This window comes from Anser brachyrhynchus, assembly GCF_964034855.1.
Source record: "Anser brachyrhynchus genome assembly, chromosome: 3".
Lineage (NCBI taxonomy): Eukaryota > Metazoa > Chordata > Aves > Anseriformes > Anatidae > Anser > Anser brachyrhynchus.
The window spans coordinates 77264474-77291242 of NC_137696.1; the positions used below are offsets into that span (position 1 = coordinate 77264474).

General features: G+C 39.0%; 1 protein-coding gene across 3 annotated transcripts in view; it reads left to right on the plus strand.

The window, feature by feature from the left end:
* The window catches only part of SESN1 (sestrin 1), a 75386-nt gene that overhangs the window by 16275 nt on the left and 32342 nt on the right, over positions 1-26769 (plus strand). The window contains exon 1 of one of the 3 annotated variants that reach the window (XM_080586913.1): positions 3396-3776. The exons of the other annotated variants lie outside the window; for them this stretch is intronic. The gene's annotated coding sequence lies outside the window, so the exon portion shown is untranslated. Of the gene's footprint in view, positions 1-3395; positions 3777-26769 lie in introns of those variants that run through there. 3 annotated transcript variants of the gene reach the window in all.

Sequence of the window (26769 nt, forward strand, 5' to 3'; positions counted from 1 at the left end):
CTAGATCATTACCATTAAAAGAACCTGAAGTTCTTCCAAGTTTATATTCAGGCCAAATGAAGTAAGCCTTTAGCAAACATGCAACCAGATGACATAATAGCACATATTAAATGTGCCGAGGCCTTCTTGTTTCCCCATCCCCTAATTATATCAAACAATAGGAGTTGAAATACATGCCTCTTTAGTGACGCTGTCTTTCAACTCAGTTTAATAGCGTTTCATTCAAACACAGATCCATGTGCAGCTGTGTCTTACTCTCAGTGGATGGCCGTGAGCATCCCAGAACTGCAGAGGTTCTGCAAGCAATGCTGTGAAAATCTGGAACCCAAAGAGCAAACGAGTCTTTCTCCGAGACTGATCTCACCGGGTGTGCTGCAGCACTTCCCTTCCTACCCGGGCTTTCTGATTTAGGGGTTCTTCACATGACTGCCTGTGAACTAAAAAACTACCATGTTTTAATGAAGTTCTGAGCAGCTCATCTGTAAAAACTGGTTTGTCTGATTTGCTGTGTTAAATGGGAAATACATTGTCAGTTGCTGTGGCTGAATTGACAAGACTTAACTCACAGCCGTGGTAAGTTGATTGTTTGCAATTGTGTGAACTTCTAGTAAGAGCTCTTATTAATGCTTGCCTTGATTTCTGTGTTAAAGCATGCCTACATGCTAAGGCATAAGTTCCATCATCTTCAAATATTTTTATTAAAAGATTTTGGAAAGGAAGGAAATGTAGCGAATGCCAAACACAAAGTGATGCTGTAGACAATTATTGGTTTAATCTCTTGGCACAAGATTAAAGAAGATGGCAGATGATGGCCACTTCTTTCCCTCTTTTCCCACAAGGCTGGGCTAATAGTTTCCCCCAACCCCCTCCAAGTGACATGAATTAGTTACACAATTCCTGGGGTGAATGTTTAGTGATGTCCTAGTTGTAAAAGCTTTTCTGAATGTCAGAAGTCTAGAGTTATAAATACTGAACTTCAAAATGGTGTGGGTTTTTCAGTTCTTTTTGTTTGTTTGTTTCTGGAATAGCTAGCAGAAAAATGGAGCAGGCTTCCTTTGTGGCGATCTCTTCCCTCTTGTGAAGTCTTAATCTTCAAAATATCAAATGAAGAAGCAAGAAATAGAAAACACATGAAAATCAAAAGGTAGCCTTTCTTTTAAGGTTCAGTTATCAGCCTTCCTGAGAGGAGGGACAGACTGTATTCGGTTCTTTATTGTGTATTGTTATGCTGAGTGTATGGAAGCACGGAAAGCAGGGGTGTAGTGAGATTGTGCTTGTGTAATGCCCAACTGCTAGTGTTTGATTTTTCTGTGCTGGAAATCTGGGAATCTCCCAAGCCTAAACTATGTTTATTAAAGTACTTTATCCCACAGTGACTTGTTCCATTGTGGGCCTAAAATGTTCCTCAGTGAGGCCATTGGTTATCGGACCCAGCTGGATGGGAAAAGGGTGACTGGTACAGAGGCTCTAGTGACTATAGCTGGTCCTGTGCCTGGAGCCAAGAGAGTCCAGAAATAGCAGACACGTAAAGAAAGAGTAACAAGCTCTTTGGGCTCCTACAGTTTCCATTTTTCAAGTGCTAGTTTATGAACTTTAACTTTTAAAAGAATTAAGTTACAAGCTGAAGGGGATAACAGGCATTTAACTCCAGCATTAGGCTTTCATGGAATGAGGATCCCATTGCTTCTAGTCATTTCTTTCTTAAGGTAGAAGAATATGAGATGAGGTTTTGAGTTAATGACAGACTAGGAGTTGCACCTCTGGCTCGAGATCCATCCAGCCTCTTGAAGGGCTAAGGCTTTGGGGCTCGCAGCCTCTCGTGAGATTGGAGGTAGGCAGAGCTTTGTCCAGTGGTGCTGGAGGAGCCATGCTCAGAACGGAACAGGGATTGAAATGCATGCTATTTGCCTTGTTCAGTGAAGGGAGAGGTGAAACGAGATGAAGTCTAGTTTCCACTTCTGGGGTGGGAAAGAGAGGTATCGTTTGGTGGAGGGCGATCAACACAACAGCTTGGGAAGTTAGGAAGATTTTTCTAAAGTTTGTTAAGAGTCACCTCTCTTTCACTGGTATATTTAAGGTAAGGAAAATCCTATACTTCATAAAGTTTGTAATCTTTTTGCTTTGAGAAGATATTCAAAACTAAGCAGTATTTTTCAGTAAGTTAGAGCCTTGTGTGCGTGTTTATATGGAGCAGTAGAGAAAGGTATGAGGAAAAAGTATAGCAAATCGGGGAACGTTTATGATCTTACTAAAATGTATCCACCTCTGGCTGCTTGTTGGGTGTTCTTCTCCATGAAAGTGCCCTGTGGAATATGCAGATTTTTAGTAGACAGAATTTTCAAAACCCTTTCTTTTGCTTGTTTTCAGCCTTTTAATAGTCTGATAGGGAGAAGTTCACTCCGTGCTAGGTCATTGAGATAACCAAGCAGTAGAATCATCTCTCTCGTGTCAATTTCATACCAGCTCGCAGATAACTCTGTACCATTGGAATGAAGTAGTATATATCCTGCTAAGACAAAAGAATACTTGGCAGTTAGCAATCAGGCATTTCACTAAGCTCCATAGCCAGCTATAACAAGGGAAGAGTGGAACCTGTAAATGTTAGACTGGAAGAATTTGGAAATGAAAGCAATGTGAGTGGTAATATCCATTTGATAAATGTCTATATACTTGGCTAAAGATGGTTTTGTTTGTTTTTTAATGGTAGTGTTTTTGTTCTGTATGTCCATGTTAATTAAACTTGCAGTATATTATTGTTGTAGCCTTTTTAACCTACACCAGACCCTTCAATGTTTTCCCTATTAATTTTCTTTGAGGTAAACTGTCTCCTGGTATCTGACTTGTGGATTCTGTTTTCTGTCTGAACTCTCTGTGCACAGACCAATTTCAAGTTTACATCTGATGCCTACCATAGTTAGCAAGTCCCAAATCGAACTTTCAGTCTTTCCCTTCCTAAGTTTCTCATTAAATTTCAGTCTTCTCAGTGCTCTTGCTTACAACTTTTGCCATCATCTTACTGTTTGCTTATAGTGCAATCTGTGTATCTGAAATCTTGATATTTTCCCTCTGTGCAACTCGGAAAAATGTTGCCCAGTCTTAGCACAACCCTCTTGTCTGTATTTGTCTCATGCTTAATTTGGTATCATATTTAGGCTTCTCTTTAACTTCAAGATTTCTCCCCCAAATGCAAATGTGATTCTGAGTGACCTCAAGTTTTTTTTTAATGTCTCTGACACTTATGAAACCTTCTCAGATGTCTTACAGTCTTAGGCCTGTCTTTTAAGCCAAGCCTTCCCTCAACATGTTTACCCAAATATTCTTTCCGTGTAGAACAGAAAAATACAGATACATCACAAAATCAACACATTACTTTTTAAACCTATGTTCAGTGCCACTGACTGCGTGAAGCTATTGATTTCGGCATCGACTGTACAGACAGGACCTGACCTCATGTGCCTATAAAGTGCGTACAGCACTGGGGCTCCGCCAGCCCCAGTCCTTCCAGATTGCACGTGCTTGCATCATGCAGCGGGCTGCTCTGCAGCAATGCGTGCCTCTGACGCATCGACAGGAGCATAATAGAGGAATGTGCTGCTGGGGCAGGGCAGCAGGTGAGGAAATACGGCAAACAACGTTTAGCTGTCTGAAATCCCAAATGAAAGAAAAACTGTCAGCCTGTGGGGAGCAACAATCTGGTGTTGCAGCTACTTGACAGAGCAGGACAACTTAGCAGCATCTGTGTAAATCGAAGATACGGCTCTCAGAGCTGAAAGGAGGTATGTGTAGCAGTATTTTTGTTCTTCTAGGTTAATTTGGCATGCCTTTTTCAAGGCATGTTTGCACAGAGTCCTTTTGCACTATTTCCCCAGTGCTTTCTGGTGAACTGAAAGAAAACACACTAGTACATTGACTAAACCGTATATTATATTACTATTAGAATAATAGTAATATGTTCAAAAATTCCAGTTTGGGCCCATCTGAATATAGAAGATGACAATCCTTGTCCTGAAATTCTTCTTAAAGGCGCCAAGTTTTTCCAACAACCTTAAAACTGATTTCAGGATGAAAAGCTTCTCTAAGATGAGACTTAAGAAGTAACATAAACTGTACAAATAGCCAATGCTCTAAAAGTAATTTTGTCCCTGTACTGATTTGAGATTGTGGTTATTTATTCTTTTGTTGAGTTGTCATAGTTGCAAAGTTTTACAGTGAATCTACGAACTTGTCAGCTTCAAATTCTGCTAATAGAAGCTATTGTGGGTAATCTTTAAGATCATATCTTATCCTTTGCCAGCTTCATGTCCTTCTTTTGAAAGGTACAGTGCCATTCATGTGTCCTGTTGTTGAAAGCTACAGTCACATTCATGTGTCCTTCTGTTGAAAGGTACTTTCAGTGTTGGTTTCTTGTAAGGAGTGGAAGGAAATATAACTGAGACTTTGATCTTGCAAGGACTTGGCAAGCGTGTGTCCTCTCTGACTTCTCAGGACTCCTTACTAAGAAATCCTGCTCTGGCATTTCTTCCTAAAATGTGCCTTCTGGCTTCAGTAATACTGAAATGGGCATAACAGTTCTGGGATTGGACTGGGAGCACAGATGAGTTACCACCCCACCTCATTTTGCTCGTAAGAAAAATGGCAATAATGCTCATAAAACTACAGTAATTTTAAGTTTTGTGGAAAAAACGGCTGGAACAAAGTCATAGGGGGTATGGATAGTTGAAGTTGCAGTACTTGCAGTTAACTTGTACATGTTACTGCACTTCAGAAAACTTCTACTTTGCAACATATAAATATGAAGAAAATTATATATATAGACTGAATGTAATAACCTCTTTTGAGATTGTGAACAGGCAACCTGCAGTGCTATTTGCCTTTCTCATTTTATTGCTATTTCACTTCAGTTTTAACTTTTAATTTGCTTTAAACTCAGAATGGCTCAATGTATGTTGTTCAAACTTTCAAAGGAAAAATAAGATGGCGGAGAGAGAACACAAGTAATAGGACTTGAAAATAACCTTCTCACAGCCTTTGCATCCTTGTATCCTTGCATTTCTTTCCTAATTTTTAATAAAAACTATTCTTTTGGGGGGGGGGGGGGGGAGGGTAGTTATTCTCATCTTTAACACTGAGCTTTTTTTGCTTGCCATTGCAATGTAGCTGGCTTTGAGAAGCAAGTAAGTCATTTGACAGAATGCAACAGTGCAGCACAGTATCTCGGGATACAAAGAATAAGGTACTTGGAAGCATAAGGGTAAGCAGGATTTGGCCCAACTGGGGTCTGGCCAGAAAGCTTGGGCTTAACTTAGTCAACTTGTTTGAAAACAAAACATAAAAAAAACCCCTCTTTGCTTGTCTCAATATGTTTGCCAGCTTCCTCAGCTTAGTATTCGGTAATGGGCTGTACTTGTAAAGCTTTCCTTTGAAACGGTGACCTTCGGAGCCAAACGAGATTGGCATGCTTGATGCTCTCACAACCTGAGTGCCACTGCAAGACAAGCAGAGCTTTTGTGTTATGCTTTTCTATATTTGAAGGGCATATTTTAATAAACATATTCTGCTTGCAGAATATTGCTTCTGCTTCTCCTGCCATTTTACAAGTCATACTGCACAGTGGGTCTGGCAGCAGGAGGGGGAGAGGTGGAGAATGCCATCAGCTGGAAGTCTGCTATCACTGCAGCGCTGCCCTTCTAAAAGCTGCAAAATCATGTTAGGCCAGGTCATTTACTTTTCTAAAGGTAGGCAGAAAACCGTAGTGAACTTCCACAGCTGCTTGCAGAAGTTTCCATGCTCAGTTCAAGAACAGAAAAACAAATCTAAGCCACATTTTCACTTACATAAATGTTTTCTCTTGTGCAATTCCTATGTATTTAACATAGGGTGCCTGGCTGATCACTGCAGCTGTTTAAAATAGAAAAGCAGATGGGACAAATAGAAAGATTTACCACACAGCTTGATCTCCTCCCCTGAAGCGGCCATCCATCAGCAGCACTGCTGACACAAACAGCCCAACAAGTTTCCCTTCAAAGCTGTGATTGAGCTTGGAGCAGCTGCAGCACTGTGCTACGGCCTCGGGATTGGGCGAGCAGGAACACACCTCTGGAATCTGTTTATTTCCTAAAAATAAGATATAATCTGTAACACTTCAGCCGGAGATCTTTTATCTTGTATTTAATACCCAAATAAACTTGAGCAAACATAGTTAACCTCTTTGGAACTGCTGTAAGGCTTCAGTTGAATGAGTGGAATTAAAATTGTTTTTTCCCCTGAGCACAATGAGGTCTGTGTGAGTTTTCTAGATCTGTTTATATTTTTCTGTGTGGGGTATACATGACAGCTAAGATGCAAGAAAGTTCTTCAATAAAGCTGAAAGTTGCTTTTCAGACTTCATAATGAACTGACTTCAGCTTATTGTGAAAGGAGTTATTCTTTAAAGCTGTTTTACGTCCCCTCAGTAATATTCTGTTTACAATTGCAATCATGTTTTTTCTTTTTTTTGTAAGTGCCTGGTAACTACTCCTGATCATGTTTCAATGAATTATGGCTTTTTTTTTTCCACTGGAAGCAGTTTAAACAGATCTGATCTGCTTGGATTTTTTTTTTTTGAAAGTTGAGGACTTAAAATCCTGAACTTCTATGCAAAGTAACTTCAGATCATTACTGAAGGAGAGATTTGGTCAGCTGCAGTGAATGTTCCAGCTGAATAAGTATCTGGCATAACTCAATGCATCAGGACTCATTAACCTACTTCCTCGCCAAAAAAAAAAAAGGGAGGAAAACTATATGGAAAATAAATACTATTTTGTTGTGGTTTAAATGAGATGCACACAGAAAAAACGAGCTGAAAAAGCTCATTTATGAAACAAACTAATGTATTTATCAAGTAACCTATGTTTTGACAAGCACTAAATACAGGAATACTGACTTCTAGGGGTTAGTGCCTTCAGGAAGAAGAGGCAAAAATACATAGGAGAATGAGAAGGGAAACAGGGATTAGAAGTGAGACTAGAAGCAAAGAAAAGACAACTACCACAAATTTCTTTAAACCTAAATTCAGTTTTTTTTTTCCCGAATTGTTTTTCCTTATGGTATATTTAAGTAGGAGTAAATTTAGTAGCTGATGATACTTGAATTGCCAGTTTGCTTTTGAATAAGCACCTATATTTTCCTGATCTATATGGAATTAATGTCTCAAGATTTTTGGAAGAATAGCCTTGCTACATTAATACTGATTGGTGTAGCTTAACCAGTATTAAATATTACATTATTAAACTCTACACCATTGCTAATGATTTCATAAACTTTCAAATTATCCCATTAAGATTCCTTGCTCTTTGGAGTGAAGTGATGAGGAATTAACACCTGCTTTTATGGAGGAATCACCAGCAAACGTTATTTAAAATTGTGATGCACAAGTCTATGTTGTTTGTTTAAATTCTTAACACAAAAAAGTGGCTAAGAAAGTCTTCATCAGACACTCAAAAAAAATAGACTAGCTGCAAATGCAGGAGTAGAATAGGAACTTTATTGTTTATATTTTTCTTTATAAGCTTATATAACAAGCTTTATAAAAATTTATAGAGTCATGTTGCAAGCGGAAGTGATTTTTGCCATAAAGAAGAACTTTTTCCTGTTGGAGAGGAATGGGAGAGTTTTTTTATGCTCCCTTTAATAACTGGTGACCAGTTTATTTTTACATTAGGGTAATTAGGGATAACTGTGAAGGAGAGGTGCTTGCTCCCTGATACAGAGGCTCCTGAAGACCTGATGCTTGAAGAAAAGGGCTTCTCTGACTGCTTCCTCCAACCCTAATTTTCTTTTGTATGCTGTAGGAAGTCCCAATAACCTTTTTGTAGGAATGCCTTTGGGTTTTCTTGACTTACCACCATTATGCTTGCACAACCTGAGATTTAGTAAGCCTCAAGTATGAATGCAGGCATTAACAAAGGATCTGAACTTGGAAGGCAGCTTATAGGTGTCTTCCAACTTGCATATGAAAATGTTGAACAGTGCAGGCCTCAGCACAAAGTCCTTCCCTTTACATATTTTTTGCTGCTGTTTAACCCCTCTGCAGGCTAATGGACACTTCTCCCTTTCTCCTGAAGAGAAAAAGCTAGTGAGGAAATGCTGAGAGTTCTTATTTCATTAAGTGACAATCTCTTAGCCTCTGGAAGAATTTGTTGATACTAAGTTAGTTAGCAAAACTGGCAGCTGATCACAGAGATCTGCAGAAAGTGTGACCTGATAGCAGATGACATTGCCTATTGACAAATGCAAGATGTGCATGAAGAGGAAACTAGTCCTAATGGGACATCCTGCGGTGGGCTGTGTTCGAAGTTTTTACTGCTCAGAGAACAGTGAAATTAGGTTTATCCATTGGATCCTTGGTCAAATAGCAACCGAAGAATGAAATAGACTCATTATAACAGTTAATCCTAGGTGTATTCTAGCTGAAGAAAAAAGTACAGAAAACCACAGGAAAAATTTGTGAGCTCTACTGCTCGGGGAGAATCTCAATTGCAAGTAGAAAGAAAAAGGGCAAGGGTCAAAAGTGTAAATGAGAGGAGCGTACCTGCTAACAGGGTTTGCCTTGTTAAAGGTGTCCCTAGGAAGTTATTGGAGGCTGCTTTTTCTCAGAGCTCTCCATAAGCCTGTGAAATGAGACGTGGAGGGAAGAAAATAAAAGCCGAGTTGGTGGCTGCTTACATACGTGCAGAGCTGTGGCTGTTCATCAGAACCATCCTCCCCAGCTCTGGGGGTACGCAGGTGGGAAAGGGTGTAAGTAAAAAGAGAAAGGTAGAAGTGCAACCAAAATCTCCAAATGATAGTTTGAGGAGTTGATGCTATTCTGGCATGAATGAGAGAGTGTCTCCTTTCTGTGAAAGAATGCAGTGAACAGCCGGGAACTTCACAGCCACAGGGAGGGCTTTCCAGCTGATGTGCCTCACATGCTGTGTATCAGCTCTCAACAAAAGCAACCAGAACTGTTAAAGCCTTAACTCTCTTACACAGGATAACTTGAAATGATGCTGAGATGTAACACCTTTGTTAGTTTCTAGTGAAGAAATTAGATCAGTCTTGTATGTTTGATTAAACACTGTATGTTTATATTTGCTGTGGTAGCTGCTATATTGACATGGTATATGAAAATGGAACAGGGCAAGAAAATACTGGTAGGTAGCGGTTTAATTTGAAACTTATTTCCTTTAGTGGGTCTTACCGTCCGATAGAAAGGAATAACGCTTGCTGGAGTGTTTGTTGACGCTTACCTCTGTATAGCTGTGGTTTGAAGATACTGCTCTTTCCCTAAATTCAACTGAAGTGCAACACCATCCCACAAATCTCTTGCCAACTCAAATTCTTGACTTTGATATCAGAGAAACGATGCCATTTTTAAAGCTGGAAGTGTAAGTCTGTGTTAAATTACTTGGTTTTACTTGCTGTTGGTAACATTTTAAGAAATTGAATTGCTAGAGGATTTGGTTTGTGTTCTCATCTCAGGCTCAAGGAGCCTTAATCAGTTTTCTTCTTCAGAGAATGTTACTGGAGTAATATTCTACAATGATTGAAAGAATTGGTAAAGAAGGAAATTAGTTTCACTAGGTGTGGGTGACAGGTATCTAGAGATGCTGATAGGAAAGAACTTAGTGTTTGTTTTTCTCGGGGAGTCTGTCACCACTTATTTGACCTAAACAGTGTAACATTTGATTCTTTTTAAAAATTAAACTCAGTCATTTTTCTTTTGGCTTTGTAGAGCATTCCTGGATTTTCTCCAATTACTTTCAACACTTAAAAAGGTGCACAAGACCTCAAAAAAAAATCTGAAAACCAAAGGCTGTATTTGAAAGCTGCATTCCTGGATGCATGGGGGGGACTTCAGAAGCATAGACTTACTCACTTCGCATCTGCGTGTTTGTAGATTATGAATTACATACCCATGGGGAAGCCATGCTCAGGGATGTTTCCACCTGTTCTTTTTCCCCCAAAAGTATAAAATAGAACACATCAAGGTTGCTACTTCTATACGCATGCAGTCTTCTTCTTGGGAAAAGGGTAAGAGACAAAATGGGCTACTAGCGGCTAAATTTGATGACACTTTACATACAGCTGTAAGGCACTGATATGCTGATAACAGCCAAAGGGGATCCTTCACAAAATAGAACTGTACATCTGTGTAAAAGGGGTTTAACACCCTTGTTTGAGTCAGGTACACATTCCATCACATTGACTTTATTAAATAAAATGACCTTTTAAATGACACTGAACACAGGCAAAAACATGTAAATGTTTAACAATGGTTACAGTAGTTTATGGGAATGTGTTTGCATGGCTTGTAAATAGCCTTCTAGAGAAGCCTTCTCTAAGTCTTCTGGTCTGCTTTAGACCAAATGTAGCCTGTATTTTTTATAGATAGATGTATTTGGATTCCTTAATCTTGTCTTTGCATTTGTCTTATTATTTTTTTTTAATCTTTTCATTTTAATCTTGGAATCACTAACGTGTATGAGTTGCCCAGAACTAAACAAACGGTTTTTCTTTTTTAAGCAGAGGAGACGAGCCTCTGCTTGTCATCCTTCATGCTATCACCTCCGTTTAGTGAAGGGGAAAAGATGGAGTGATAGAAAAGAAGGAAGGCATCCTCATTCAGGAAAGCACCGATCCATTGTCTGGTGAAACTGAAAAGGAAGTTGCAGCAATTAAGATGGTAAACTAACTCCTTCAAGAACAGATGGGGGAGGGCAATTACAGATGTTTGGCTGGGAAAATGGAAAGTGGATTGGCTAGGATAGCTCAGAGAACTGATTAATTCCTCATGCTGAGAGGACACAGTAGGTTCTAAATGCTGAGAATAAATTTAAGAGAAAAAAGTGCAAATTTCTTTTGCATACTAGTTTCTCCATTAAGTCTTTAAGGAAAAGGTTTTTTGTTTGTTTGTTTGTTTTTGTTTTTTTTTTAAGTCTGGATTTTTTTAAAAGGTAATAGAGAAAGGTCAAAATTTTATCCTTGAATGAAGGAAATGTTTAGCTTAGATTATGCTTGCTTGCTTGGCCAGGACCTTTCGTCATGCAGTCCAGGGAATAGGCAGAGCACAAACATTTAATGAATTCTGAGATGAAATTACATGTCCCCTGGAGGAAGTGGGAACGTGTCTGTTGTGTCAGCAATTAAAAGCTAAATAAAGAAATAGGTTTTATCAAATCTGTAGTGATTTCAAGGTTAACATGAACTCAGTACCAATTTCAAACATCAGCCTAAGTATTAGCTTTATCAGCAGGTGATAACAATTTCTTACAGTGATGTGTCTTAATCTAGAAATGGAAGTGGAAGCCATACAGGAGTTTTTGGAATAGCATGTACCACACCTGTTAGGTGGTGAGACCTGACAGAAGAAATCCAGAGTTGCAGACGGTGTTTGTAGGTATGTGCGTGTATATAAAACTGTCACTTACCTCTGTAGGGTTAGATGTAACTTGTTCATAATACTGTGAACGGTTTAATTTGGGAGAGTGGGGAGGGGGGCAGCAATTCCTGAATATACCAGTAATCTGTACGGTGCTGTGGCTAAGCATACATTAACAGTGTTTGCTTTGGTAGGAAAACGTTCAGAGTTGGAAACCTGTCTGGGTGGTTGTTAGAATTGTATTCCCTGCACTGTGGGGCATTACCCTTTCTGTGATAGCCTTTTTATCTTGTGTTTCTTGTTAAAATAAATCATAAGCTGCTGTGATAAATGGCTGAACAGGAAACACCTTGGTACCCTCAGTGCCTTAAAATAAGAGGTAAAAGAAAGCTTTGCCAAAAGGAAGCTGATAAATAAGTGCTCCAACACAGAGGGATTGGACTGTGTTACACCATTCTGCTTCAAGTGGAAACTAAGGCAAAAATATGTAAACAGTTTGTTCGCTCACTGTAAAATCTCCAGATCCTTAAACCCCCTCCTGGCTGCCATTATTTGTGCAAGCAGATGGCTGTAATCTCTCTTTACTGAAAAACTGAAGGAAAACAGAGAAATGCCCCCAAATAAATCGATTTAAGAATAAAGAAAGACTTGAAACAAAAGGATAGGTTACAGGTGACTGATCTAACACTTGAGATCAGTAAATCTGAGCTGGAGAAAATGCTGAATACCATTTAATTTAGGGGGAGCAGGTGCTCGATTCAAGAATTTGAGTTGGTGTGTTGTCCTTTAAGTCAAATAGAACATGGAAACCACCATGCGTCAGGATAAGTTTGGGTATTTTTGCACCTTCTAGGGCTTTTTTCCCCCCTTATTTTATAATGCTACTACTCAGACATATTTCTGCCAGTCTAAAATGTCCACAGCACAAATTCTTCTCCATCTTATCAACAGGTATGAAACGTAGCAATGGAAGTACTTTTATATTGGCATTATTCTCTCTGCATTTGGGAGTTTTACAGCTATACCCTTATTATTTTTTTTCTAAATTAGTATTGCTTTGCATTACTGTGGCAATATTATGTGCAAAAACTGCACAAATATGCCCTAATTTTTCCTTGGAAAGGATAGTCATGACCTTTTCTGTGTGAAAGCCTTGCCCTATCCATTTTTTGCAGGAGGTCTTTTGATATTTGGCAGGAGCAGGTGAACTACACAGGAGGCCTTCTCTTTGTCCTATATGACTACCACTACCATTTGTCAGGGGTGTAAGTGTTAAAAAGAGGGATTTCCCTTTGCTCAGTTACATCCCTGTGAAAACTTTGCAGCACTTTGGAAGCAGGAGGGAGCTGTCAGTTCAGTTGTGATGGAGGGGAGATGTAAGAGGGTCAAAGTGAGCTCTGCCCACAAATCTGCAGTCTGGTCACATAGTCCTGGCAGATTATCTTTTCCCCTGGATCTGAAATGGAGGAAGATCAATACAGTTGGAAAATGGGTTTAAAAGTTGCTGTTCACTCAAATTTCCAGTCTAAAAGTCTGTGGTGTGTAAAGAAGCTTCTCCCTGTGAGCAAAGTTATCTCTGCACCCCGTGGTACCAGCTGTGGTGATGTGCCACAGAGCCAAAGCTTCCAAGGTCGAGGCTTAGTGAGAATTTATGCAGGGTGCTGGTTACGTTTGAAATCATTCAGGCAACCTAAATTCTGTTCCATTGAGTATTGACAATTACCTAGTAAACTACATGGTAAATATGATCCTCACCACAGTCGCTGATTAAATTCTGCGAATGTAAACTAAAATTTTAATCAAGGGCAAGTTTAGCGTTTCTCAGTGTCCAACTTGCATCTTGTAAAGTTTTTGATGTAGCGTATTATATGGATCAGGGGATACTGAGACTTGAAAAAGGGAAGTTCCTGTATTTGCGTACATTGTCTCAGATCTCTGGTGGAGCTCTGTTTCATTGTTGTAGTCTATTTATGCCTTCCTGCAAGTTCTGGAAGTGCTGAAACTGCAGAAAACAAGAGTGTGGTGCTGAGCAGCTTTGCAACATGTTCTATTTTAATCGCTTTCATCAGCTTTATCCTGCAGTGAAAGCTGTGCCGTATCTCCTCATCATGGGAGGAGAAGGGGGAATTGAAATTGTAATTAAGCCCCATTTTAGTATATGGTTTACATATGAAAATCATAAATATAAGTGCTACAACCTTTCCTAGGACTGTTTGAGTGCTTTGAAATAATAAATGGCAAGCTGAGCAATTGCACACCAGCAATTAAAATAGAAGCCTATTGGTACTTCTTTGTCCATATATTCAGAATTAGGAAAAAAGATAGGAAATCCCAGTTTGCTTCACATAATAGCAGCTTCATAACATGAATTTGATATTAAGTAGAAAACTCGAAACTGCTCCAGGTTCTGGAGAACTGTGTATTTGATCTCTCCCAGGCATTTTTATATTGGCTGGTTAAAGCAGTTTGACTAGGCAACAGCTATGCACCACTGGTATTGGTACAGATACTGAGGTAAAAAACGAGCAGGCAGCCTGACTGTTTTGCCAAGTTTAGAGTTGTACTTCCTATGTATGTTGCATATGCTATTAGCTTCCATCTGAACGTCTAAGTATTGACCAAAGCAGACAACTTCTGATTGCTCTGTTCAGCTGATGAATAGTTTGCTGTAAGAGGGGTAAGTCCTAGCTGAATAAAGATGCATTGCTGCTAAAGCATTCCTTGGGTCTTAAATAGCAAGAGTGTTGAATTTCACATTCAGCTTAATAAAAAACAGATATTTACAATGATAAATTGAGGCTCAGTAAGTATGAGCTAGTGTTAAATATCTACATTAAAAGCAATTCTCCAGAATACTTCAGAATGTGATGCTTCTGTTTAAATGTCATTGATTGAATGTGCTTTTAGTCAGGCTTCTGTTTTAGCGATACCACATTGTTCTTCTGTGTAGGAAGCACTGTTTTTAAGACATCTGAACTTCAATTCAAATGTTATGAACACTTAAAATCAGGATTTTAGAGGTGTTGCTAATCTTAGCAGTTCTAGGAGAACATAGTGTTAACTTGCCAGTTGTTTAAGTGGCTGTAAAGTAGCCAAAGTATTCAAAAGAGGAGCAGAACCTACCTTACAATACTGTGAAAAATCCCTCCTGTCTCCTAAACAAACATGTCTCAGTATGCCTGGCGGAGCATTTTTTTCTCAGAATGTTTCCCGTGTTTGTTAGATGGCTTAGCTCCAGAAGTGCTTTAACACAGTCAGCTTGTTCTTTTCTCGTATGCCTCGCTGATGACATTTTCCTTCTCTTCATTATTCGGGTCTGTAATATGTGCTCTATTATAATTTCTTCCCTGCACATCCCCAATGTATGTATATATTTCCTCACAGATCACTCTCATATTCTCTCATTTCTGTGTCATGTATAAAATAGGATTTTATCTTTCTGTCCCATGAGCTCCAAATTTCGTTTCAGGCAGAAATGGGACTTCAGGATTGAGCTGCTCTAGGACAATCTATTTTTTAAAGGGCACATTTCCATATCACCCTCTGTTCATTTCCGTATCTCCCTCTGTTCTGTGGGACATACAGAACTCCTATAGAAACACATGGTCAATACATGTAAGATTCCAATTCCTAATTATTTTATTATTGAGACTAATGTAAGGAATTTGAAGGTCTAGCTAGTACAATGAAATCACATTTTCACTTTGAAGAAATTCAGAATCCCCTGTTATTTTCCTGCACATGACAGCCCCAAATCACAAAGTTCTTTCTGTAGCCATTTTATTGTCTAACATGAACCACACTTAACCCTGTCTGTGGCTGCTTTGCTTTGCTTTTGCTTTTCTCCTACATTCCCTGTTGTCTCTTAGGGTTCTCAGGTTTTTGGAGACCGCTGTAGTGTCACATCCTTCCATTCTTCTATTCGGGGACTTTCCAATCCCCACATCGTCATCCCTTAGGACTCCTTTCCAAGAGTTCCTGTCAAAGCTCCAGTACCCATATTGCTTAATCTAACCGTATTTCTTCAAATGTTACTAATGTATTTATTCAAAGCTAGAGTTTGACTGTTTTCTGTTTCTCTTTTAACTTAATTTACTGTGAAATATCTTCCAAAACAGCAAAGAAGTCCTAAATTTTCCCCTCTTCTATTATGAGTTAATTATCTTGTCCTACTCTGGAGTCGTGTATATGGACACAACTTAAATCTTTTGTCTTTGTACATTTTTAGGAATCCTTTCTAAAGTAATGCCTTTATTCAAAAAATTAGTTACGTTTAATTTGTTTTCCAACCACTTTGTTATTTATTTTGACATGAGATTTCATTATTAGTATTTTTTGTGGCAGCATTGTGGCAAAAACATTGAGACCTTAAGCCTGGGAGCTGAGAGTTATAAGCATGTCAAATATGCTATTTTGGTGCCACAGAAAAGAACCAGCTGTACTAGCAGTTTTCAGTTTTCTCTAGCAGACAGGTAGCATGAATTAGGTACCTTGCTGAAGTTTCCTGCTGAACATCCAGTAGCAGCCTTGACAGTGTTTTGGAGTGCAACTGGCTGCATTGCTGGCCAAGGGGAGAATTTGTTCTAGCAGTAGTCGTTAGGATGGGCTGAAGGTTGAGTTGTTATGACAGTAACCACACTTGGAAACACAATCTATTATTGGAAAATTCTCCCCTGGTTGTTAGTACAGGGAAAGGAAAGATTCCTTTGGAATTGCTAATAGAGTAATTAAAATGTAGACACTGACTGTATGTGAAGGGCACTGGAGGTTTAGACGTGGGTTAATCAGTGCAACAATAACAATAAAATGCATCCTCTTTGTGACATCCCTGAAAGCAAAGTGACTTTGAACTGCTTTGTCAGGCAAGTCTGTGGCCCCACAGCCCATGAAGAGTCAATAGAAAGCCTCAGATACAATTAACATCGGACATATCAGGCAGCCATCAGGGAAAGTGGAATGTCTGTTTTTTCTTCCCCATCTCTTCGGAGGCAGATGAGTTTCATTTCGTTTTGCACACATTTCATGCCCAGAGCCTTTTCAAAAGGCAGGTCACCATTTCTTCACTGATGGATAGTGGGTATCTTCCTCTTGCTGTATTCCATTTTTCTCCTTGCTTCTTTCCTCCCCCTGTGGCCCTTTGAGTTTTCTACTTTGCTGTCTTAAAGCTCCTTTCTTGCTTTGTGAAATGGAAGAGGTTATTGTGGTTATTGTCTTTGAGGGACCTGAAACAGCATTCTTTCTGCCTGTTTCTGTGTCAGGTCACTTCTGCATTCAGTCCCTTTGGCTCTCTTCTGCTGCAAGATGCATAGACCAGCAGCATCTCATAGAACAGCCGAGGGAAATGGGTGTTCAGGCTGTTAGGCCAGGTTAGATAATTGTGATTAACTGATTTGATCTCTTGTATATGTAGGTCATGGAGCTTGTTTTTCTCCCAGAAGCTGAATGTAAGCTTATCTTTCTGAAAGATCTCTGTTCTCACTTAAGAAAATTTGAAACAGTGGTGTCCATTTCCCATAGTGAGAGCTTTCAGTGTTTAATTGTTTGCTGCTAGGAAATGGTACCTCTTCAAAATAAATTTGTATAATTTCAATTTCCATTCATTGTAATTTTTGTGAGTTTTTGAATCTGAAAAATCTCACCTTTTCAATCTTTTTCTTCTTTTCTGAAATCTTAACAAGTCTAGAGGTGTGTGTGTTTTTATATAAATATATATGTGTACATATATATGTGCAAAAAATCAAGCCATCTTTCAACTTTCTCTTTCATAATTTGGCTTTAAGCTGTGTACTAAGCCTTTTCCTTATCAAGTTAAATGGGAGCCTTAACCATCCCTCCAGTATTTCCAAACCCTTTGTGACACAAGGAAAGTCACCATATTCTTAAATGGTCAGATCAGCATAGTGTATGGAGGAAACGTTGTTCTTTATTCTACCTGATATTCCTATTTGTATACACTTGAGATCAAACTAGCCTCTAAGCAGCTGAACCACACCGTAAATGCACAATGGAGTCTGATCTGCAGTTCCCAATGTTCTTGTTGGAGTTTGCTTTCCAAATTACTTTCCCATGTGTACATGTTGATTAGTTTCTTTGTCCTTACGTGTGGGATAGCTTGCTACATTAAAATGTGTTTTCACAGAACCATAGAATAAGGAAGGTGGGAAAGGACCCGAAGAGATTTGTTAGATCTGTCAGGATGCCCCAGGGAAGAAGCAATTATTATACCTAGGCCATGTCTGGGAAGTTTTGCCGACTTGTTTAAATGTTAACCAACAGTCAAGAGTCTACAGAATCTCTTTTCTCTTCTTAGTCCCTGTTGCTGGTTTTTCTCCATCATCTTTTCTAGGCCCCTGATCATTTTTGTTACTGAGAGTGCAGAGAGCAGCATTCAGTTCGCATCTTTGATATTCATTGACCAAAACGACGGGGTATTCCTGCTTGCTTCCTCTGTCTTGCAAGCTAAGTTACTGTGTACGAATCACAGTGAGGTATATGGGTTTTTGTTGTTTTCATGCCGACCTCATGAGCCATAATCCTTTATTATGTTTAGTTCTTCAAGCAGAGTCTCTAGCATCTTGTTTCCCTTTCCTGTCTTTGTATAGTCAATAATTTATATTGAAGAGTAATAACTGAAATTTCTTTCATAAGAATTTAATTCCCTTTTTAAGGTAAATATGAAACATTTCTCCAATTTTCAAGAATTTTTAGAAGTTCATCTGTCCTCCACATTCCTGCAGTCTTTACAAGCTTTGAGTTATTGGCTCATTAATTCAAACCTTCTTTTGATTCCTTAATTGAGGTAATCATTCTGTGTAGAACCAGATTTAGGGGTGTTTCCTGCGGAATCCCACTCACTGGTCTTTCCATGTTGGCAGTGAGCCATTAATGGCTGCTTTTTTCAGCTGAAGACAGTTTGGTGTTCCTATTGCAGCAGTCTCATCGAGGAAAGGCTTTCTTGGCTGCCTTAAAGTTATGATTGTAACATGCTGGCTTCTTCCCTGTCCTCAGACCTACTACCCAATTGAAAAATGCAATTTACAAAGGTTTGTTGAGGATCTGTCCTCAGCATGCACGTCAAACTGATTTTTGGCTTTCATTTAGTCACTTATTATCATCTATGCACTTACAAACTGTTTTGCAGAATTTTTGTCTGTTTTTTTGTTCTGTTCCATTTTCTCCACTAATTGAAATTCAGCTGAACTGGTTCCTTTTTTATTTCCTTCCTTAAATAAAAGCAGTGTTTCTTGTTCCTCTGTTTTTTGATCCTTCTCCCATCCTCTATAGTTTCTTGAAAGTAACACTAACCAATGTTGACCTCACTAGCCAGTCAATTCTTTAAGGTGAAATTAATGAGGCCCAGTCATTTTAAAAAGATGTATGTACCTTGAATTCATTTTAGCCTGACTTTCCCTAGTCTGATGATTTGTGTTGATGCTGAGATCTAGTGGTTATAAAAGGAAACTCAGATGGTTTTGTATGAGTAATGTTACTTCTTTGTTATGTTCCGCCCTACTTCTTCTTATTGCCAAATTTCAAAATTTTTGCTTTTAATTTCAGGTTAGAAAGGCAATAGATGCTGAAATACTGAACCTTCTGAATATCTGGGTTTTTGGCACCTCCTGAATTTTATCAGCTCTCAGGGTTATATACTTGTGTGTTCCATGATATGTCTGTGTGTTGACTATGTCACAACATCTTGTTAGGTCCTGATTGCATATGTTAGCGGGCGTAACAGCTGTAGCAAACTATCCACAATAGTTTTTCATCATTTTTTTACTATTAAGAATATAAAACAAAATAAGATAAGCAAACAAGAATTATCTTTCTAATTGGAAGATCCAAATGAGGCTTGTTATTAAGGTAGTAACCGGTTAGCTTGGCCTTGGTACTCTAACTCTTTAGCAGAATGTTAGATGGCTTGTACCAACGTTTTCCTGGAGAAGTAGCAATGTGTACTTTTTTTTTTTTTTGTCCTTGACACATTATTTAGGTCTATTGAAAGAGCAGGAAGTCAGCTATGGCTTTTGTAGCTGAGACCAGTTTCCTTGTCAGGAAAATGCTTTAATTTTAAAAATACATATTGTGTATGCACATACTCATGCATTATAGTATGGTTAATGCAAAAATGTTTGGCTGCTTAACAGGTCTAAAACCAGATCTCTATAATACAAGATTTCTGGCCATTTTTATGGAAGATCTTCCCAGTTTATGACTGTCATTTAAACATGCAGCAGTCTCTATGTTTACCAAGTAAGTGTGAATTGTTTAGTAAAGTCCCAGTAATTTACTGTCAAATAAACTATAGGAATATTTTAAGATATTTAAAAATTTAGATTTTGGTTGTTTTTTTGCAAGCATATTTTGAAAAGGTAGGTCTTTTTTTCAGAATTTGGAAAACAGCTGAATTTTTTGGTAATAGACTTCTTGACAGTTTGGGTCATAAATAAGCTGAAAAGGAAATTTCCTGTTCCAAATGAGTATAAATGTTCCTTTATGAAGGAATGGTTGCATCGGGTTAATTTAAACTTTCAATAAAACATTAAATGCATTTAATTTGTTAGACACAACTGTGTATTTTGCCTCTAATCTAAGTAATATATTTCTATTTATTAGACAACATTCAGGATCTTTTTTTGACTTTGGTTGTCTCCAGAGTGTGAGTCTCTGTGCTCTGGCTGCTGCTCGGATCAGGTCACCAGGACTGGAAGCGCACGCTGTGCTCTGGCTCGGTCCCTCCTAGGGACACCACAGTGCAACTGCAGGACAGAGACACCTGGTCCTTTTCTTAACAGAAGATGAGTGCATCCTCAGGGATGTAAGGGATGTAATTCCCTTCTCCTTCATTTTCTGTAAGTTGCCTCTTCCTACAGAATGAAATCCTTTGTAGCCATTCGTTGTGGCAATTCTCTCCTTGTGCACACCCAGTTGAGGATTACTGTCTAGTACTCAAGCTGTGCAGCCTAAGACTGGACCAGAGGACAAAAGAGTCAGGAGGCAAGCACTTTGTCAACAAGGCTGCTCCTTAAAGCAGGGACACTTGCACCTGTATGCCTGTGTCACAGCTGGAGGGGGCTGATCTTGGGAGGCAGGAGCTGTGCTAGAGCTGGCTACCCTCAGCAACACCAAAAGCCTGAAGTTGTCCTTGTGAGCCATTAGGCAGGAGTGCCCAAAAGATGGCGTTCCTGGAAACAGGCTGATTGGAAGGGCCTTAAAGCACAGTTGCAAAATGGGTGAGCCATGCCAGACCTGGTTATGCACACAGTAATTTTTAGTTTTTCTTGGTTAAAATTGCAGCGTAACTGTATTAGTTCTCTGGTGGCTCAGGTAGAAAAGACTTGAATTTCCAAGCTTAGCAAGTAAAACTTCCTTTACCTCTCCCTTTACTTTTTGAATGGGGAAGAAGAGCATATCACACAGGCTCTCTCTGCTACTTTAAAGATTGCTGCAGATCCATTTAAACTTCTGTGCTGGTAGCATTAAGCAATGCAGCATACTTTCTTTGAATAATATAGCTGATGTCTCTTTGCCAATTTTTGATTTGAAAAATTATATATGTTAGAGTATTTGTATTACGCTATACTTTGTGGAGAGACAGTTCCCCATCATACTTGACTTATGCATGCCCCTGAAACCGTGTTATTCCAATTCAGGTAATGTGCTTTTTCTTTTAGAGCACATATTGACACATCTGAGAAATAAGGGAGGTTGATCCTTCAGCAAATGAACTTTGTAGATGCCTGAGTAATGGTTGAGTGATTCTTGTGTTTCTTTCCTGTCCTCCCCCATTTATACTAAATGTATGAAATTAACATTTCAACACTAAATTGACATCAGCAGATTTTTTTGAATGCCATTTTTTTGAATGCCAACTGCTCACTACGCCTAAATTACAGTCAAACAATATGCAGATCTTTGAGTTATGCATATATAAATTTGCTAATTTGGGAGATCAGCATTTCATAAATGTATGGTCTGAAGCTGAAAGGGACTAAAAATTGGAATCCTTCTTGGCTCATCCAGTATCAATAGGCAGTGTCAAGTTCAAATACTTGAACTTCTGTGATTCTGTGACTTTTAGTTTTCTTGTTGAAAGTCCTGAGTTACTTGCACTTATGTCACAGAGAGCTTTTGTTATCCTAGGCTATTTATTAGGATGAAGATTTAAAACTGAATTCTGTCTTTATTATAATGTACTCCTACAGTGTCTCTTATCAGATCTTAAAATGCCTACACTTTCACAAGGAAACCACAGCAGTAGCTGTTCCCAGGCTGACTTGACAATAGTGCAAGGACAACAGACAGTGTATCTGTTGTCAGTAGTCTGTTTTGCAAATGGTCTTCCATACATACCCAGCTCATCAGTAAAATATAAGCTAGTTTAGGTCTTGATGTAAATAAATGTATGCTGGCTTATAAAAGCTCCTTATTGATTTAGTTTTATCTCTTTCTTGTTTAAGCCATTTGTAAACAACGTTTATAAAAGTACACACGCAGTCTGTGACAGTTTAACCAAACCCACTTTAAATAATTGGTAGCAGTTTAACTACAAGTATTGCATACAGCTGAGGCTCTGAAGAGGATGCTTTCTCATCAAGTCTCATCTCCTCTCATGATATCTGCTGAGCACAGCAGCTTGCATGAATGCTCACTGCTTATAGGGCCTGGAAGTTTGGGGAACTATGCAAGAATGAATCAAGTGGTGGTAGTCCAGGATTGAGAAGCATCAGTGAAAGCCAGCTGATTTGCTTGTAGTCAGATTCTGGGTTTAGTTTGCACCATTATTAATGAGCTGAACAGAGTGAGATTGCATGTATCTGCGATGTAACTTGACCTTCATTATGGTTGGCTCTCTTCCAGGAGGCTCAGACCTGTTTCTCACATCAAGAGGCAGGGTTTAATAGCTCTGAAATGGTGACAACAGTGTCATGGTTGTACATTTTCTGGACTGAAGCTGGCTTTCATTCAGGCACCTTGTTGCACTGGTGCAGTAAGTGTAGGACGAACTAGTCTCTGTAGACATGTGCTTTAGACTTTTGAACCCAGGTGAATTAGTAAGCCTAGTTGTCTAAGCGTAAAAAAAAAGTTTTAAAAGCTTTTGTTGATGGGCTAAGTATATTTCATATTGAATCACTGAAGTGTAGTGCAAGGGTGACTAAATAATGCTGCTTGAACAAAACTGCATTTTAAAGCAGATGTAAAAACTCTTTCAGACAGGAACTGTCTAAAAAGAAAAGAATTGCCTCTCTTGATGATGAAGTAAACTTTCAGTTTCAGTTAAGTACCATACTTTGATAAATAAGATCAACGTATTTAAATAGGACAATAATAGTAACAAATCTTTATCAGTTATTTGTGGAGTGGGATTTCACACTGAGTTTAATTGCATACGTGGGCTTTTTTCCTTGGTGGATTAGTGTACTAATTCGTATTATAATTTGACACACAACAGATTTCAGCAATTTTCCCTAGGTATTCATTTATTGTTATTGTGTTATGGCAGCTCCTAGAAGTTGCAGTCGATTGCGTTCCCACTGTGGTAACTGCCTTAACATGATGTTTTCTTTTTGCTGTCCTCTGGTGACATTGTAAGCTTGTGGGTAGGGAAAAAAAGTACCTTTCAAAGACTTTGTCTTCATGGGAAGTTATTTCGTATAGATAGGTGTACCTGATCATTGTCTTGAACTGTTGTTCAGTAATTAACAGAAATCCTGAGTCATGATGATGAAAAAATGACCAGTTTCTTAGAGAAAAAACATAGCACTGATTCACAAATAAAGGGGGAAATAGGACTTAAGTGCATGACTACGTACTTTTATTTAAGGGGTTCTTGAAAAGAAGGAGGAGTCCCAAATTACTTTTGGGATAGGAAGAGAGGGGTTAGTAACATCGGATGTAAGGAGATGTCCAGTTTTCTAAGAAACCTCAGTTAGTAACACTGGATGTAAGGAGACGTCTAGTTTTCTAAGAAACCTCCTTTCCTTGTCTTTGCTGTGCCATGTCCTCACAAGAAGACATGTACATGTCTTCGCTCCAGAGCAAAAGTTCACAAATTAGTCCAGAACTATGCTGGAGAGAAAGGTGCTCATCTCAGTGACACCACTGTCTGTCAGAGCTGCACTCAGCATCCCCCCCCTTCCCCCCCCCCTTTTTTTTTCTTGCTGTGGGATTTATTTTGTCATCACATATGTTAAAGGGCTGGCAAGCAGTAGTGTTGTTGAGCTACCGTAGGCAGGTGGAGAACATGTTGGGGGCATGCTGTTTGGTGCCCTTCTTGGCTTTCCTAAGACAGCCATGGCGTTTGGGAAGATCCATGTAAGTGAGCATGCCCCCCCTGGTACGCATCCATTTGTGCTAGTCCATATTCCTTCCTTGGTAACAGACCGGGTGTAACAGCTAACAAATTTAACTTGTCACGGACCATTTAAAGAGGTCATAATGGCATAACAGAGTGTCCTGTCATTGAAACAAACTAAAGAAGAGAGAACTGGTGGCCTTTCTGGGAATTTGGTGTGCATCTCTTCTTTTCTTTTGGATCAGACTTTCCTTAAGGCAGCTCAGGCTGTCTTGGTTGACAAGAAGCACTGCTTCAGTCACATTGAATCACCTCCAGTTTCCTTCCCTCAGCCAGTGTCATGTCTCATTCCCTTTGTTCCTACCTTGGATTTCACAAATTCAAGTACTCAGAATCTTCCATAGATGTTTATTTGCCTCTAACCACCTGGCTCAGCTCTGTCTGGAGATTTCTAGTTCTGAGGAGCAGGAAGACTCCGCTGCTGCCTTTCCTGGTAGCTCCACTGCCTGCTCTGGAAACTGTATTGTTCTTTAGAAATTTTAAATCACCCTTTTCTTTGTCCTTGTTCCCCTGCTTCTCAGTCACAAAGCCACTGTGGCCATAAAAGAACTGAGAACAATAATGCTTTGAGCCATGCTCAAGTTGAAATGCCTACTGTCAGCTGTACTTCTGTCACGCATTATGGTTGATGCTGTTTGTTCCTAGACTTGCATTTGTTTCGCTTTTATCTGGATGAATATGGTGTCATAGACATGCAGTTAGTAATGGTGTAATAGTCTTTCTTAGCAGTATCTACTGTGGCTATGAAAAAGAAGTGGTAGTGCATGAACTTCTTCAGCATTAAGAAAAGAAAACACATTTTTTTTGGTGTGACACAGAAGAGTCATTCTGTGCTCACAGATTAATTCAGATAGTGGTGCCGGGTAAAATTTAGCTCTTAATAGTAAGGATAATCAAGCACTGATTACCTTGAGAGTAATGTCACGTCTGTTGATAGAGGCCTTCGAATGCGTTCAGCAAACCTCTGCCGGGGTGCCCAAGCTGGAGCTGACTGAGCCGAGCAGCAGGAGGCCAACCTGCCTCCAACAGGCCTTCAAGGGTCCACCTCTCCTTTGTCTGCAGCCGCAGTAACTTCCTAATTTCTTTGTGACTGTTGCCTAAATATTTTGCGTGCTTTGCTTTACAAATTTTTCCAGGTGTATTTCTGTTAGTGGTTATGGAGTGGTTGTAATCATTGAATAATATGTAATACTTTTCTGTCACTTAATGTTCCCATCAGGTACGCCAGGCACAATTCAGTAGCTATATTGAAACCAAACAGCCACTCACTTGATGATGTTACCCCCGAAATAGCAAAGCCCTTGGCTAAAGCTCTTTATCACTTGGCTAGCATCAAGTTTGTCTCTGAAACCCTGCTTAATCCAGAGCATGTATCTCTAAAATAAATAGTCTGACCAGCATTTCTTCTGCTCTGGTATTCGTAGCAGTGCAGCCATCAAGGAAAGAATTAATTGCTATTTTGATGGGGAGAAAAAAAACAAACTAAAAACTTTTAGCAAATGTTCTAAGCCTGTTCTGTCTTTTTTTGAATAGAAATAGTGTTGTAGCTGTGATAAGAGCAAACTAGACCTGTGGGGAGAAGTAGTGGCTTTTCTTAGATCAGCTCATACAATTGGGAAAAGTAGATAAGCTTTAAAGCCTGATCTGAAGTGGAGCTTGCCCCCTGTAGTTTTCTGGCTACATTAAGGTTATTACTCCTGATAAACCTAATTTTCTCCCAGGATTCTGTGGTAAATATTTTGCAAACCAGCAACTTCATATTCCGTGCTAGAACTGATGTATCTAATCTTCATAAATCAGTATGGAATAAGGACGAGAGGTAGCTTCTGCTTCCTAAGAAGCACTGCCCATCAAAGATACATTGAGCCATAGTCCACATTCTTCCAACTTTTTCACAAACCTTTGGTTGTAAATCTTTGTCACAGTGAAGTGCCAGTGTAGGATCTCAAGTCTTGATTACACTTAGCAGAAGATGTTTCTGCTGTGGTGTTTCTAGATAATGCACTTGTGTTTTGTTTCTTAAAGTTGTTAAAGGACTGGCATGATTAAGTCCTTAGCACTCTTAGAGATCTTTAGCCCAAACTTAACATGCTTTGGGAGTTTTTGTTATGAACGTGCAAAATTTAAGTATGGTTTTAAAAGAAATTTTTGCTTCTCTAGTATAAAATCTAAGTGGCACAGTGCTCAATACCAAATAAAAGGGAAGGATCGCTTATCAATACTTTCCGCCATGAGTGTATGGTCAAATTGGAAGAACTGATCTACTCATTAGAGCACCAAATGAGGTATTTATAACTCTTAATGAAAAGATTTCATGGGAGTTTTATAACTGTGCAATCAATATGGTTAAAACAAAGGCAATATGCAGTGATTAAACACTTCTACAAATAACATGCATTCCCATTAGCACTATTTGATTTTAGGCTTAAATAAAATTAAATATTAAATAATGAAAAAAATTAGACTTTGGAAGATTTTTTTAAAAGATGAGGCTTCTTTTTATCACTTTTCATTGGAGCAAAGCAAAGACTTAATTTTCCTGTCAGTTTGGCAAATATATTAGTAACATCTATTGGTTTAAGAAAGAATGTCCCCAAATTCTGGTAATTTCTTTCAAAAGACTTGAATTTATTGCTGCTGTTGTTCCAGAATTTGAACTGTTTCACTCTCATATCTATGGGGGGTTTAAATAGTGCCTCTCCAAAACGCATTCGTGGGGAGAATCTGTCCCAGCAGTGTCCATGTGGTCAAACAGGGAGCTCTGGAGTGCTGCTGGCAGTTCTTGTCTGTAATAGCAGAGCACTTCCAAAGGGAAACTGGTATTCAAAAAGGAAGGCTGCTGTTTTGGGAAATACTGTTTAGAAAAGTTATTCTTCAGAGTACAGTATGGTAGTTTACCACAATAGCAAGAGCCTTCTGTGAAGGAATCCTTGTCCTTTCCATAAATTTCATTAATGGAAAATTCTGTAAGGGGGTGGTAAGGAGGGGAAGAAAACTCCCAGGAGCCCTATTTCTGTGT